Source organism: Eurosta solidaginis, chromosome 2 (assembly GCF_040869045.1).
Source record: "Eurosta solidaginis isolate ZX-2024a chromosome 2, ASM4086904v1, whole genome shotgun sequence".
Classification (NCBI taxonomy): Eukaryota; Metazoa; Arthropoda; class Insecta; order Diptera; family Tephritidae; genus Eurosta; species Eurosta solidaginis.
In genome coordinates this window covers 32109951-32125409 of record NC_090320.1, presented here as the reverse complement: position 1 = coordinate 32125409, position 15459 = coordinate 32109951, and the positions used below count along the sequence as shown (strand labels likewise).

Below are 15459 nucleotides of genomic sequence, written 5' to 3'. Positions count from 1 at the left end.
AAGTGGGAAGAATATAAATTATGTGAATATATGATGCCCGCCAAGGGGAGCGTGCCTTCCGTAAGGTCATTGAATCCGCCTCGGCACATTTCATTCCCGCCGGGAGAATTCCCGAAATACGGCCCAACTTCCCGGCGGAGGCCGCGATCTTAGCGAGGGAACGCGACCTTATAAGACAGCTTGATCCAGGCGACCCCCAAATAAGGGATATAAACCAACGCATCAGATTGCTTGTGGACGAACACAAGCGGGCGAAATGGGAAGAGCACCTAAGAGGTTGTAACCTCTCTACCGGTGTAGGTAAACTTTGGTCCACCGTAAAGTCCCTATCGAATCCGACTAAGCACAAACACAAAGTTTCCATCGCCTTTGGCGATAAGGTGCTGTCGGATGCGAAAAAATGCGCGAGCGCTTTCTGCCGACAATATATAATGCATCCTACGGTCGACAAAGATAGACGGAGAGCCAATAGACACGCACATAAACACAAACTCAGCGCGTCACCAATTACCATCACCGCTAGAGAGGTTTAGGACGCCATTGGTCGCGCTAAACCATCCAAAGCAGTGGGCCCAGACGGCATAGCCATGCCGATGCTTAAAAACCTAGGGAAAGAGGGTTTCAAATATTTAGCGCATGTCTTCAACCTGTCTCTTTCCACCTTTGTAATACCCGAGAAATGGAAAATGGCCAAGGTGGTCCCGCTACTAAAGCCTGGGAAACCAGCTAACGTAGGTGAGTTATATCGTCCGATATCTCTCCTATCGCCAGTGGCAAAGACGCTTGAAGCCATTTTGCTCCCTTATTTCCAAGCACATTTGCAGCTAGCCCCTCATCAGCATGGCTTCAGAAAACTCCATAGCACTACCTCCGCGCTAAATGTCATTAGCACCCAGATAAATTGCGGTTTGAATCAATATCCCCACCATAGAACAGTACTCGTAGCGTTAGACTTATCAAAAGCTTTTGATACGGTCAACTATGGCTCGTTACTGCAAGACCTGGAAGGGTCTACCCTTCCCCCATGTCTTAAAAGGTGGGCCGCAAATTATCTGGGTGGTCGGCAGGCATCGGTGCAATTCAGAAACGAAACATCAAAACAAAGGAGAATTAAACAAGGGGTGCCACAGGGTAGTGTCCTATCCCCACTTTTGTTTAATTTCTACATATCTAAGCTACCTTCACCACCGGAAGGAGTCACAATCGTTTCCTACGCCGATGACTGCACAATAATGGCCACAGGCCCAGGCCCAGAGATCGATGAGCTATGCAATAAAATAAACGGCTATCTCCCTGATCTCTCCAGTTTTTTCGCCTCGCGAAACCTGGCATTGTCACCGACTAAATCTTCCGCGACCTTATTTACAACATGGACGCCCCAAATATCGACCATATTGAACATCCACGTCGATGGCACTACGCTACCGACTGTCCTACACCCCAAAATCTTGGGTGCGACGTTTGATCAGGATCTACATTTTGATGCGCACGCAACCGCAATTGTTCCTAGAATTCAGAGCCGTAATAAAATCCTCAAATCCCTTGCTGGCAGTACCTGGGGAAAAGATAAAAAACGCTCTTGACCACATACAAAGCAATTAGCCAGCCGATTACGTGCTACGCGTCACCCATATGGTCGCCAAGCCTAAAAACCACCCACTGGAAGAAACTACAGGCCTGCCAAAATACTGCTCTCAGAATCGCCACGGGCTGTCTTCTTATGTCCCCAGAACACCATCTGCATAATGAGGCGAGAATACTCCCCATCAGGGAGAGAAATGAGATGCTGACCAAACAGTTTCTGTTGAATACCCAGAAACCTGGGCATCCCAACAGACATCTGATTGACGAACCAGCACCGCCTAGGGGCCTAAGGAGTCATCTCCGTAAGCATTTTAAGGAAATACGGCACATGAGAACCCAGCCGTTTGAAGCGAAAAAACACAAGCAGGTCCTTGGTGAACTCCATAGACAGGCGTCGGACCTTTATGTCGGGAATTGCCCGGTGAATCCAGTACTTGAAGAAAAATATCCAGAACTCGCAGAAGAGGAACGCATACTCCCCAGGGAAACGCGTGTCACTCTTGCTCAACTTCGTTCTGGATACTGTAACAGGTTAAACTCTTACCTATCCAGAATCAACCCCGACATACAAAATGTATGCCCCGCTTGCAATGTGTCCCCACATGACACCAACCATCTCTTTAATTGTAATGTGGAACCAACGCCTCTAACACCCCTTTCCTTATGGTCCACCCATGTTGAAACGGCAAGTTTCCTTGGACTCCCGTTAGAGGATATTGATGACAATTTGTGATCGGTCGCGGCTATTAGGTGGGGCGAGCATTGCTACAACAACAACAGGGGGGGGGGGGGGGGGGGAGAAGACGGGGGCAGGGGCTGATGCTCAGCATTGCTACCGACTCTACTACGAAGATAGTAGTTATGAGTGGTAGCAGCTGTTTGAGTTGTTGGCGCCGTGGGGCGCGAGCAGCAGCGAGTACTTGTTGTGGCTTGCTGAGCAGCGGGGCTGCTGGAAGGTAGTGGGGGGGGGGGGGGGGGGGGGGGACGCTTAGGCGTAGACTACGGGACGCCCTTGGGCGTTACCAGCAAGGAGCCACAAAAGATTTATAAAAGTTACGTGGACGTCGGGTTTTGGGATCACGCCCAGAACAACCTGTCCGATGCAATCATCCCTTACACGAGACATACTGAACAGAGTATGACCGTCCTAAAAAGATTCTTTTCCGGCAGATGCAGCAAAACCATTTCTCAGGACCGGGGTCAGGAGACGCACCCGGATTGGGTTCGATACCTTCCCGGAGCAAGAGAATATGGAGTAGTCCTGCTGCAAGGAGCTGCTGGGAGGATGACAATTTGTGGGAGGGACGCAACACATTAAGTGGGGTTACAATGAAATGACAGTCCTTGGTCGGGAAAAATCCCGTGTCGCTCCGGTACATAGAACCGACTGCCTTGGGAAGGCGCAGAAGACATTAGTCATCGACAATATTCCTCGAAACTATCGGAGACTGTCTGTACTGCTATAGCAACAAAAAGGATAAGCCCTTCCTAAATGCCTAAGGATGATAAAAGAGCTCGTGGATTTTTTGAGATTGGAAGTGAAGGAACAAAGAAGCTTAAATAACGCTCTGTAAGAGCTTTCCCTCCACTGTCAGCTGAAAGTCGGTCAAGATGTCTACTCACTTTTAAAAAATTCAATATCTCAGAGATATTTCCCCAAGTATTTTTAATTGCAGAAGAACCTTTGGCTATTCTTCTCCTTGCCGTCGTCTAACGAAGTTTCGCAATCACGTAGCAAGTTGTTTACTTAAGATCATAACACACCCCTCCTATCATCATAGAAAACATAAATATGTAAATATTTTCCCCACAGGCTTGTGTTTACAAACAAATGAATGAACATCAATTCGCATGAGAGAAAAGCTCTTAACAAAAACGGTCACACCTATGAAACAATCGTGAAGAAGCAGGAAAAAATTGAGTTCATATCCTACTGTCTATTGTAATTTGATGAAGAAAAGCATATGCGACAAAAAGTAAAGGAATAGTCTTACCTACATACATATGTTTATACACTTTTATATACATATGTAAGCTTGTATGTGAAGTTACGTACTTGACATATGACGTCGCGGCGACAGAATGTACGAGTCTTTTTAAAGACTGTCAATGAAGTTGATTATGCAACCTCATCAAAAAGCTAACTTTAGCACATCTTTTTAAATACTGAATACTTGGATAGAGACATACATATCGTATATATGTACATATTTACGTGCACACATAAAGCTGGACTTGTGAATCTAAAGCTAAAATCTTGTAGGATTTGTTAACATAGTTTAGGACTTAGGTGATATATGTATCTAACTGTGTGAGAAAATGTTGTTACACCCAGTCATTGCGCTTCAGCAGGCGCAACTAAAATCAAATAAAGGGGGTTGGCATTCGCAGACAGCAAGTAAGCTTAAGAGCTTAACTAAGACTATTTGACAGTCATCTTCATAACGAAAAAAATGGATATGCCAATATTTAGCTAGCTACTGTCAATATTGATGTTGTTATTCCGCTTCGTGACTTTTCACTTGCATTTAAACTCGAGCGTAATTATGTCATATAAAAAACACTAACAAAACATTTAACATAAGCATTTTCATCTTCAGTCCTGTGCTCGTCTGTATGCGCCGAAGTGCAATTGAGCTCACGGCAAATGAGTTTTAATCCAAAGGGGAGTTGTTTGCAGGATATACTGCTGAGATATTAATCGTTATATATCCTGCTATCTAGTAAATTACTTCCAGTTATGTTTCCGGAACAGGAGATGCCAAATGTTGCTCATATATCCCTTAGATATTTTGTCATGCTTAAATAAATATTTACAGTCGAGAAAGTAAGATGCTTAAATTGGATTTCGTTTTTAATTACAAATATATATCGGATTCTATTACAAATTTAGAGCACTAAAATGACGCTTGGTTAGAATGGGGCAAATCTACTTGTTAGAATATGTTGAAAATAGTTTTAGTTGGCAATGAAATAGAAATTGTGAAAAATATTTGAGGAATAAAAAGGATTCATTAATTTTGGATTTGAATAACATAATATAAATGTGGATTTCTTAAGATACCATAACATGACATGGCTAACACCACCTTCACAATGAGGCGAGAGTACTCCCCATTAGGGGGAGAAATGAAATGATAAACAAACAGTTTCTGTTGAATACCCAGAAACCTGGGCATCCCAACAGACATATTATTGATGAGGCTACACCTCCCAGGGGCTTAAGGGGTCATCTACGTAAGCATTATGAGGAAATACGGCACAGCCGTATGAACACAGCCGTATGAAGCAAAAAAGCACAAGCAGGTCCTAAGTGACATCCACAAACAGGCGTCGGACCTCTATGACAGGAATTGCACGGCGAATCCAGTACTTAAAGAAAAATACCCAGAACTATTAGAGGAGGAACACATTCTCCCTAGGGAAATGCGCGTCACTCTAGCTCAACTTCCTTACCTATCTCTAGCTCAACTTTCTTACCTATCCAGAATCAACACCGACATACAAAATGTATATCCTGCTTGCAATGTGTCCCCACATGACACCAACCATCTCTTCAATAATATAATGTGGAACCAGCGCCTCTAACACCCCTCTCATTATGGTCCACCCCCGTTGAAATAGCAAGTTTCCTTGGACTCTCGTTAAAGGACATTAATGAAAATTTGTGATTGGTCGCACCTATTGGATGGGGCGAAGCACTGCTACAAGACATGGCTAACATAACATAACATAAAATGACATAGAAAATCATAGCATGACGGATCGCATAATAGGATGGCATAGTATAAGAAAATATAAGAGAACAAAAAAATATATAACATAAAAAAATTTCACAAATTACATAACATAAAATAATACAAAGTATCACAATATAACATAACGTAACAAACTATCACACAAAAATCATAACAAGCATAACGGAATAATAAAACAAAACACATAAAACGTAACTTGAGTTAAATAACTTAAAAAATCTAAAGTAAAAATAAGACAGCATAAATATGCATATCAAAAACATACTCACCCCAGTCCACTCTTCCACCTGCCACGTTGGTCATTTCTCCAGCATGCAAGGTCCCTGTGTAGAAGGTTTTGGCATGCGACACAACTCATCAGGCACCTGTTAAAAAAACCAAAAATTTAAATTAGATTACAAAAAAAAATTTATATTTAAAATGGTATAAAAACATAATGAATATAAAATAAAAACAAAAAACATAATGAATAAACGGCGTCAATTTCGCGAAATTTGTCAAGTACAAGAACAAAAGCAACAATTGTTATATAAAAAGTAACTCGCAACTATGAACGCAAAATAGATGGCGCTAGACAAGAGCGAGGAGCTCAGGAGCCACTGGCGGACGTGTGTTCTGACAGCAAATAGCGCTTGTACTACAACAAAAACACTGTAAGTACTAAAACAGCTGGAAGCGTTTTTTGATAGTCTTTCGCACAAAAAAAGTCCTTAAGTTATTGTTCAAGTTCATAAATGCAAGGATAAATTGTGTAAACTATGGCGCGGATGAATTTTTTATCGCCTTCATTTTTTTAGTGTGAGTTTTTGTTTCTTTTGCGTTTCTTTGCGCTCACTTTTACATAGCAAATTTTATTGTTGTGTGCTCCTGTTCTTGTTTTTTTTTTTTGCTTCTTTTATCCTACTTTAATGTTTACATTTCATGACTCCATTTCCTCACTTACCGTTGTCTTGATGCCATTATTTTCTTCTGCACACGCCACAATACGCTCACGATGTCCAGGACCGCAAAGACGACTACACGGACTCCAATCATCAACAATCCACCTGAAGCGAAATAAAAACGAAATTAAAGCAGATAAGTTTTGTAGTATTTGTTTCGCTTTTTTATGAATATAGCAAAAGCGTTTTAAAGGTGTCTAAATATTTAACAAGATTTGCTTGTAGTTTACGTAAGCTTAGTAAGTAGTTAATATACTAAATTTAATTTTAGCGTAGAAATTAAGGAAGAGCGATGAAAAATTTATTAACGTAAGTACTTGCTGTCGTCGGGCTAACCCACGATGTACACGGTTCAAAGGAACCTATGACAAGTGCCCAAGACTGGTCTACATTTTTAGGAATTGATGAAGACTGTCTAACATCTTTTCTAATCTATGTGTCCTGTCACTCAGTTGCAGTAGCAATTCCAAATTCGAGTTAAAAACTCTTCCGAGTTTGGATATCAACCACAACTGACACGGTGCTCTCGGACGGCCTATACCACTGGAGTAGAACCGTAACAAGCTCCGAGGGTTTATCTAAATAAAATATTTGATCAGACTTTCGCATCCGAAGCTACTTAGGTTGAGTATCCACCTACTCCAGACCGGTGGCCCAGAGGAAAGAAAATAAAAACGAAAAAGTAAGGAAGGTTAAGTTCGGGTGTAACCGAACATTCCATACTCAGTTGAGAGCTATGGTGACAACATAAGTGAAAATAACCATGTAGGAAAATGAACCGAGGGAAACCCTGGAATGTGTTTGTATGACATGTGTATCAAATGAAAGGCATTAAAGAGTATTTTATGAGGGAGTGGGCCATAGTTCTATAGGTGGACGCCATTTAGGTATATCGCCATAAAGGTGGATCAGGGTTGACTCTAGAATTTGTTTGTACGATATGGGTATCAAATGAAAGGTGTTAATGAGTATTTTAAAAGGGAGTGGGCCTTAGTTCTATAGGTGGACGCCGTTTCGAAATATCGCCGTAAAGGTCGACCAGGGGTGACACTAGAATGTGTTTGTACGATATGGGTATCAAATTAAAGGTATCAATGAGGGTTTTAAAAGGGAGTGGTGGTAGTTGTATAGGTGGTCGCCTTTTCGAGATATCGCCATAAAGGTGGACCAGGGGTGACTCTTGAATGCGTTTGTACAATATGGGTATCAAATGAAAGGTGTTAATGAGTATTTTAAAAGGGGGTGGGGCTTATTTCTATAGGTGGATGCCTTTTCGAGATATCGCCATAAAGGTGGACCAGGGGTGACTCTAGAATGTGTTTGTACGAACGATATTGGTATCAAATTAAAGGTATTAATGAGAGTTTTAAAAGGGAGTGGTGGTAGTTGTATATGTGAAGTCGTTTTCCAGATATCGACCAAAATGTGGACCAGGGTGACCCAGAACATCATCTGTTGGATACCGCTAATTTATTCATATATGTAATACCTGCCAATATTTCAAGGGTGTTTTATTTCGCCCTGCAGAACTTTTTCATTTTCTTCTACTTAAAATGGTAGGTGTCATTTTACAAAGTTTTTTCTAAAGTTATATTTCGCGTCAATAAACCAATCCAGTTACCATGTTTCACCCCTTTTTTCGTATTTGGTATAGAATTATTTCATTTTTTTCATTTTTCGTAATTTTCGATATCGAAAAAGTGGGTGTGGTCATAGTCGAATTTCGTTCATTTTTTATACCAAGATAAAGTCAGTTCAGATAAGTACGTGAGCTAATTTCAGTAAAGATATGTCGATTTTTGCTCAAGTTATCGTGTTAACGGCCATGCGAAAGGACAGACAGACGACTGCGTATAAAAACTGGGCGTGGCTTCAACCGATTTCGCCCATTTTCACAGAAAGCAGTTAACGTCATAAAATCTATGCCCCTACCAAATTTCAAAAGGATTGGGAAATTTTTATTCGACTTATGGCATTAAAAGTATCCTAGACAAACTAAATGAAAAAGGGCGGAGCCACGTCCATTTTGAAATTTTCTTTATTTTTTGTATTTTGTTGCACCATATCATTACTAGAGTTAAATTTTGGCATAATTTACTTATATACTGTAAAGATATTAAATTTTTTGTTAAAATTTTACTTAAAAAAAAAATTTGTTTAAAAGTGGGCGTGGTCCTTCTCCGATTTCGCAAATTTTTATTAAGCGTACATATAGTAATAGGAGTAACGTTCCTGCCAAATTTCATCATGATATCTTCAACGACTGCCAAATTACAGCTTGCGAAAGTTTTAAATTACCTTCTTTTAAAAGTGGGCGGTGCCACGCCCATTGTCCAAAATTTTACTTATTTTCTATTCTTCGTCATAAGTTCAACTCACCTACCAAGTTTCATCGCTTTATCTGTCTTTGGTAATGAATTATTGCACTTTTTCGGTTTTTCGAAATTTTCGATATCGAAAAAGTGGGCGTGGTTATAGTCCGATATCGTTCATTTTAAACAGCGATCTGAGATGAGTGCTCAGGAACATACATACCAAATTTCATCAAGATACCTCAAAATTTACTCAAGTTATCGTGTTAACGGACGGACGGACGGACGGACGGACATGGCTCAATCAAATTTTTTTTCGATCCTGATGATTTTGATATATGGAAGTCTATCTCGATTCCTTTATACCTGTACAACAAACCGTTATCCAATCAAACTTAATATACTCTGTGAGCTCTGCTCAACTGAGTATAAAAATGAAGTGGGGTTTAACCCAAAACACCCACTAGCCACTTTGATCACCAACTGCTATCCCCCGTGTTCTCCGTCGTAATACATCCAAAGCATACTTATTTTACAATTAAACCGACCGTCTAGCCCAACTGACAGCAAACCCATCTACCCCAACAATTATTCCAAACTACTTAAGCCTCTTATGTTCAAGTATTGCGGATATACACACTAAATTTGCAACCTATTTTCACATCTGCCCTTGAGCAGTTCCGCCGAAGGATTTGCGGGCAAATGAGCTCCGCTTACCGATCAATGACTTTTTCCCAGCGTTGGAAATCAAAAGCGCCTTAAAGTCGTTAAATAAGCCAAGGAAATATTACTGTCACTACTTTCAAGCACATTCATGCAGGCGAGTAATCTTCTGAAGCCACTTGGCCGACATCCTTCCCAGTACTTTGCCAAGCAATAGAAGGAGACTGATGGAAGCTAGAAGTAGGCTGATGCCCCGATATGATTGACTCTTAGTCGCCCGACAACCCTAACTATATCCCGTTCACTGGGAAAGTATCCTTTCCATATTCGCTTATTATCAACAGCCTCCAAGTATTTCCGCATAAATTTCCACAAGTACTTACACATCTCTCCGCTTAGTTCATCAAAACTTGAAGACAGTGATGACCTAAGGAGGCCAAATTTATAACCTTTATGAACAGAGAGTTGGAGAATCTTACAACTGATAGGAAACGTGTTGCGAGATTGTCTCATCTGGTGAATGAATATTCATGCAAGGATCCACTCAATTTCATCCCCATAAGACGACATACTCGGGCGCCACATGCAATGCACACATGAAAGCTATTTTATGCTTTTTGAGAAGAGCTTATCGGTAACAAGTAATTTACAAAAGTGTCATAATGAAGCGTTACAGGTGATTTACAAATTGATAGTCATTTATAACATTTCGATAACTTTTTGACAGCAAATGAATAGCTTTTCTATAACAAATAAACAACGTTTTGAATACAAATCGGGGAAAAATCGATAATACGCTGATTACTAAATGCCATCAGGCCAATAAAAAATCGATAATTTTACGATGACAAGTCGAGACAAATTTGATAACATATCGATAAATTTTCTATAATAAATCGATAACTTCTCGATAACAAATCAAAAACCTTTTGAAATTAGATCGGTGACGCTGATGGCAAAATGATAATGCTCCGAAAACAAATCGATAAAGTTTTGTTTACATATCGATATTTTTACGATAGTTGATAACGTACCTATTACTTTTCGATTAATTTTTAGTAACATGTTGATAACTTATAGATAAATAATCGATACATTTTTGGTAAAAAATCAATAATCTTTATTGTAGATGAGAATTATATAACACTTCGATAACAATTCATTAACTTGTCTTTTCCCTTTCTTGTCATGCATTGCAATGTTACCACACTATCCAACTGTATTATTACTATACTTATCACGCCTACACTACATACTACTCTCATATTCTGTATTCCCCCATATTATGAGCAAAGATGTTAACTCATCAAAAATGTTTAGATAATTGCGTCAGTTTTTTACTCGCTTTTTCAATAAACTAACCTTACTCTTGCATACTTGGTGAGAAGGTCATTACTAAGTGCTCTAAGCTTTCCGTATATGAAAGTATTTAGGACTAACAGTGACCCGTTTAAAGAGGACGTGTTATGACTTTGTGTTCATGTTTTTCCTCAGTTGGCTTCCCGCTTCCATTTTACATGACACTCATTTTGTCCTTGGCCAGCCGCACTGTTGCCACGTGCTAAGTGGACCTTTTGGATGCCTTTTTTCATTCCACCTGAGCTAAACTGCCCGAGTCGTGTATTTTCTAAAAACTTCTACCTAAAATTGTTCTTCTTTTCTTGTATTTCTTGTGTGTCTTATGATCCAAATTGTTTTTTCCTGCCTCGTTTGCATACGAGTTGAGCATATGAACTTATTTTGACAGGCGCAACATCATCCTTTTTTGCATGTTTATTTATGAGTGGGAGAAGTTGTGTGTCTGACCGACACGCTTTTATTCAGGGGCATTTTGTGGGCGTCTAAAAAACGCATACTTTATTTTTTTACGAAGCAATTAGACAAGGCTCTAAGGCACTAAAGAGCAATAAACGAAGCTTTAGCGATATGAAAGTCCGTTTGGTACGTTTCGTAAGCTGCTGAAAATGAAATCGAACGGGCAATAGAAAAACACGAGATTTTGAGTAAAATCCATGACTTTAATTAGTAATTGTAGTTCCACTTGCTTTCTGATATCTAGCGAGTTGTATCTTTTGGATTCGGTTACAAAAGAACGTACCTCGAAGCGTACCAAAATTTTTCCAAAACTTTCAGCAAAATCTTAAATACTAAGAGCGATCAGATTTGAGGCGAATGAGTTATATCCTTTAATATTTCTCATTACCTTTTGTAGCCATTCACGCTGGCTTCTTTCTTTTTGGTGCGATCAAAACTTTGGTTGCCTTTCTACTACTATTACCACAGCATCTAAGAAAGCTACATTAGTCCGACCATTTATGTGATATAACTCTCATCATCCACAACGAAAACCTTAAGAGTTCAATACTTGCGCCACCTTATTAAATTATTTGCTAAATTAAAGCGACTACCCCTATATAATTGGCATTATATAGTAATTAATGTAAATGTGGGTGTCAAGGTATTATGATGTTTTAATTATTCTAAGGGTCTAAAGACTAGAACCTTTCAAAGGGCCTAAATATCCACATATATTTATTTCCTTCCGTTCAATCTCTTCGGATTCACTTACCCACCGCACCATATGTGGGAAATTAGTGAGTTCAAGAAAAAGAAAGGGAAATGAAGGGAAAGGTTCGTAACAGGGTGGAATAATAGACGAGTTATACATTTAATATCGAAGTGTTTTAAATTTTCTTTCGATAATATAAGTTATTGATTTTTTATCAAACGATTTATCGATTTATTACCGAAAACTTTTCGATTATCTATCGAAAAATTTCAATATTTCAAATAAAAGTTATCCGTTTGATATCGGAGTGTTACCAGTTTTTGACCAATTTGTTATCAGCGTGCTAAGGAATTTTTTTTTTATCAGAAGTATCCGATTTCTTGTCAAAAAGTAATCGGTGTGTTATCGAAAAGTTATCGATTATTTCCCGAAAGCTCTCATATTATGTATCAAAAAGTTATCAATAGCTATCGGTTGTATATGCAAAATTTACCGATTTCTAGTGCACTACCCGTTGGAGTGTTATCAATTTGTTATCGGCGCATTATCGATTTGTTTTCGACGCGTTATGGGTTTGCTATGAAACAGACACCGATAAAATTTTAATATATAATCGAAACTGTAAGCCGTCGATAAAAAGCCGATAATTCCACGATAATAAGGCGATATTAAAACAATATTCTGTCAGTATCAGTTGTTCGGCTCGAAATTTTTTGTTTCTGATAAAGTTACATCTGCCTCAATTATAGGCTAGGCATCATGTTAGGAGGATATGGGAATCTGTCCACCTAACTTAATAAAGGAGTCAATAGGAAGAATAGTATCCCAAAATTTTGTCAAACATATGGAACTAAACACAAGCCGCAGGTTGGGTCAGTTTTTTTTTTGGGTAGCTTAAGCCGTTTCTTTGACAAACTGGCTTATGTACATGTATGGCGTATGTACATGTTGTCCTGTGATCGAACGTCTCTAATTTTAGGATAAATTGATGTGATTAAGAATATTGTGGAATGAGATGCCGAAACAAAAAATCGAGAAAGTTAAAGAGGATCTCTGTCTCAAAAATCTTCTACTTTCACTTATTCATTTCTGACATGCGTTAAAAGCATTTTGGTGGTATTATCTTTTAAAGCAAAAATTATTCTTACAGCGATTTAAACTGTAATCAATAAACTTTGAATGTAGGTCTTGGTCATATGAACGACAATAAAACTAACCCACATAGAAAAAGGACATAAAACGAAAAAAGTGACGAGCTTCATGATTTCTTAAGACTCCACTACCAAAAAACAGAAGTAAACATAAAAAAATAAGTCAATAGATATTGCAGATAAGTAAGGGCGACTGAAGACAGATGCAACTAGACGATAGACATGCAAACAAACGGACAGACAATGAGTTATATACACTACACAAAGCAACCAAAACTTTTCGAGGCAAAGAGACATTCAAGCTAATATTGCCATTGGAAAACACAGTTTCAAACTTACCTCGGTGGGCAGGTGTGCGTATTGCAGAGCAGCACCGCAGGCTCCGGTCGTTGCGGACCAATGCACATAGAATCATCGACTTCTACGCCAGTGACGTGATTACGACATATAGCATGAGACATATTGTAGCCTGTGGGTGAGTTTGTAAAAAGAAAAAGAAAAGAAGGGTAAGAGACATTATTTTATACATAAATATAACAAAAAGTGAAATTGGTAACACAATCACCGCGAAAGTGGAGAAAGTAGAAGTTTTAATCGATGAAAGTAAATGGAAATGAAGAAGTGAAAAGTATGTGCGTGTGTGTAAAATCTAATTCAAGTACGATTTAAAATGTATATATTATACCCACTTGCGCGATTTATTCATAATTAATTACGCATATATTTTTATTGTATATTTTGTGTCTGTAATGTTGTTGTTGTTGTTGTAGCGCTAAGGATGCTCCCCGAAGGTTTTGGGGAGTGTTATCGATGTGATGGTCCTTTGCCGGATACAGATCCGGTACGCCCCGGTACCACAGCACCATTAAGGTGCTAGCCCGACCATCTCGGGAACAATTTATGTGGCCACATTAAACCTTCAGGCCATCCCCTCCCTCCCCACCCCCAAGTTCCATGAGGAGCTTGGGGTCGCCAGAGCCTCGTATGTTAGTGAAACAGGATTCGCCGCGGATAGGTGAGGTTGACATTTGGGTTTGGAGAAGCTATATATTGCGCTGGCAACCTGAAGGGTTGCGCTACACAGCCGCTTGAATCTGGTATTTTAGTCGCCTCTTACGACAGGCATACCTACCGCGGGTATATTCTGACCTCCTAACCCGCTGGGGTCTGTAATAATGTCTTTTTATGTCGTCAGACCATTATCCATAAACAAATTGATGAAGACCCGGCTCATTGGAATACACAGGAACATCTCCATTAGCACTACGAAGAGATGCGGCACACAAAAACCGAGCTATTTGAACCAGATAAGCATACAAGGGCCTGCCTCAGCCTCATCCACAAAGAGTCGGCTAAGTCTATTGATGGTAAATGCCCGGCCAAATCCGTTCTCATAATTCAAAACCCGAAATTCGTAGTAGAGGAAACTAAGCTTCTCGAAGAAACGCGCGTCACCCTGGAAAAACTTCGAGCTGGATACTGTAACAGCTTAAATTCTTACTTATCCCCAACCAACACGGACATACGCAATGTATGTCCTGCATGCAATATGTCTCCATGTGACAGCAATCATCTATTCAATAGAAATGTCCAAAAACGCTTTTAAAACCCATGTCTCTTTGGTCTTACTTTATTGAAACCTCAAACTTTCTTGGACTTCCATTAGGCGATATCGATGACATCGATTTACGAGTGATGGGGCACTTATTAGATGAGACAAAGTAATGCTAAAACAAGGAGGAGACGTACGCCCACTGGGAAGCGCCCTGTAAGGAGTTAAATTTCTATTAATAAATAAACATAAGTAAACGCTAAAGGTTCCACCACGCGATTGAAGTCAACAACTGGCCTGCGACAATTTTAAAAAGGTGATATGAGCCCAAGGCTTGCTTAGTTGACTCAATCCGACCTGTCCAAAAATACATACATATATGGTAAGTGGACAATGAAATACCGAAGTCTCTTCTGACTGTCACTTTCAACTCGCAAGAAAGATTACAGGACTATTCTTATGCCCTATCACCCAAACAATGCAATGTAAGCGGCGGATAGTATCCCATCTACAAATTATCAAATGGCAGCGATTTTAGCCTAGACGGCGCTTAAATGCTCGGACAGTCAAACAAAGGGACTGATGGTCCTCGCTCAAATGGCTTAATTTAATATTACTTGAGACCTTTTCTCTCTCGATCATTGTTTCCCCTATAATAGTAAAAAACATATGTTTTTAAATTCTGTACACTATATCATCTGGGTATAAATATCATCGCCAATCAATACAAAAACTTGTTACGGACCACTTAATAAGAAGCGCTTACATATGTATAAAGTCTGTTTGCGCTCATGGCGCCAAGAAACAAACTTAAAACCTTTCAGGCACAGCGCCAGTAGCGTCAGGCGAGGCGTCGCACTATGGCGCCTTTTGAGTTTTTTCTTTGCAAAAAACATAACTTTTGAACTAATGAAGATATTTTAAAGATTTATACTGCACCTGAAAGCTAATTATTTAGATTTTGGACAAATTAAACTACAGGGTGCCAG

The 15459-nt window shown here is 39.5% G+C and overlaps 1 pseudogene; it reads right to left on the bottom strand.

Moving 5' to 3' along the window:
- Window positions 1-15459, bottom strand: part of LOC137239488 (ADAMTS-like protein 1) — an 87701-nt pseudogene that overhangs the window by 34463 nt on the left and 37779 nt on the right.